Consider the following 1,860-nt stretch of genomic DNA (forward strand, 5'->3'; position numbering starts at 1 on the left):
ATATAAAACAGGAGATAAAGTTCTCTAATTGGTGCCTTTAAGTGTATTTATTTAATAGTTCATTTTTATATAATTCTGCTTTTATTTCTAATTATGTCAGTTTTGGTCCTCGGTACTGCAGAAGCCTGATAATCATATACTGTATTCATTCAAATCAGGTGTGTTTGAGCAGAGAAACAAGTAAAATATGCAGGGCTGCGGCCCTCCAGGACCAGGATTGCCCACCCCTGGTGTAGACTGAAGTTATCAGGAGGTTTCATGAAGCTCAGAGTAGCAGATCTACTCAGAAAGTCCTCACTGGARGTTCAACTGCTTCACTTCAGAGGGACCACTGCAGCTAACTGAGCTTACAACAACAAAACCAGCTGTATACTTATATTTACAAGCACTGAGCTATGGTTTGTGTGGTAGTACCTGAGAGTTTGAGCAGTAGCAGATCCCACAGATCACAGACATTTTTTCCAGTAATACCTGTTACGTCCTGAGTGATGATGTTTGAAACAAAGATTGAATCTGTTTGATGGTGATGACTCTCAGCTACTACCGCAGCACAGCTCAACGGTTCTGTGTAACTGCGGCTGCCAGCTTCACACTGATCCCTAAAGGTCATTTGTTGTAGAATATAAGTCAACTGATTACTTTTTGAGAAGTTTGTTTAAATTCTGTCCAGTGATTCATGAGATGTTTTGACACAAAAAGACACAATTACACCATCGTTCAATATGATTGAAATTTCCTGTTTCAACCAGAGGAGTTATGTAAAATGGGTAAGTTCTAGTGTTTTCCATTTATTCTGAGTGGTTTGGAAAAKCATCAGCCTGTTAAAAAAAAGGTCTGTAAAAATACTAGTTTGTAAAAAAAATTTAAAAATGACCTGTAATAAAAAAATGAAAGTGTAAAAAAACAGCTTGTGAGACTGTAAATAAACATCTGTAACAACATATGTAAAAACATTTGTTAAACAAACAGTAAAAACATCAGTCTGTAAAAATATGTAAACATCAATATGTAGAAAACTTAAATATTTGAGTTTCTTAAACAGCCAGTAAGTTTGAAAATAAACGTCAAAATGTAAAAAAAGAAAACTTTAGTCCTTGAACAGTCTGTAAAACTTTGTAAAATACAGCTTCTACGTTTGTAAATAAATATCAGTCTGCAAAAACAGTTTGTAATTAAATGTTAAAAAACAGTTTGTAAAAAATATAAACAGCCTGTAGAAAATAGTAAAAACACAATCCTGTAAATCAAAGCCTGACCTGTTATTGACCAGGGGTCAGATTTATAAAACTGGCGTACGCACAATTTGAGCCCAGAAACTTCCGTACGCCACTTTTCACGCCAAGGTTGTGATTTATAAAATCCAAACTTGACGTGAAAATGTGCGGTGCGTCAGCCAGCTCTGACCCATGTGTACTCTCATTTTGGAGACGTGAAACTGTGACACAGATGGTGAAGTGAGGAATTAGAGCCACACTGTGTCATGATCACTGTCAGAGATTTAATTTACCTTCATTAAAATTAGATTTTTATTCAACTTTATCATCAGCTTTCTTAACAGTAATATTTATGCTTCTGCTGCTGCTGCTGAGCCATGAGGACCTTTGAAATAAAAAAAAATTAAATAAAAGTTCCCGTGCGCAACTCCKTTCATCTGCTTCCTCCTCAGACGACCCTGACCCACACAGACCCCTCCCTGACCCACAGACCCCTCCCTGACAAGAACAGCAGGACAGCAAAAGTTACGCTTTGCATACACGCACAGGGCACATCCACCTCACCAGTGTGAATGTTATAAACCTTCACGTTTAAAGTCCGTGTTTGTCACGCCGGGGGGGTCTGCCGCGGATAACAGAGCAGGCA

This window comes from Austrofundulus limnaeus, unplaced genomic scaffold, assembly GCF_001266775.1.
Source record: "Austrofundulus limnaeus strain Quisiro unplaced genomic scaffold, Austrofundulus_limnaeus-1.0 Scaffold390, whole genome shotgun sequence".
NCBI classification, from domain to species: Eukaryota; Metazoa; Chordata; class Actinopteri; order Cyprinodontiformes; family Rivulidae; genus Austrofundulus; species Austrofundulus limnaeus.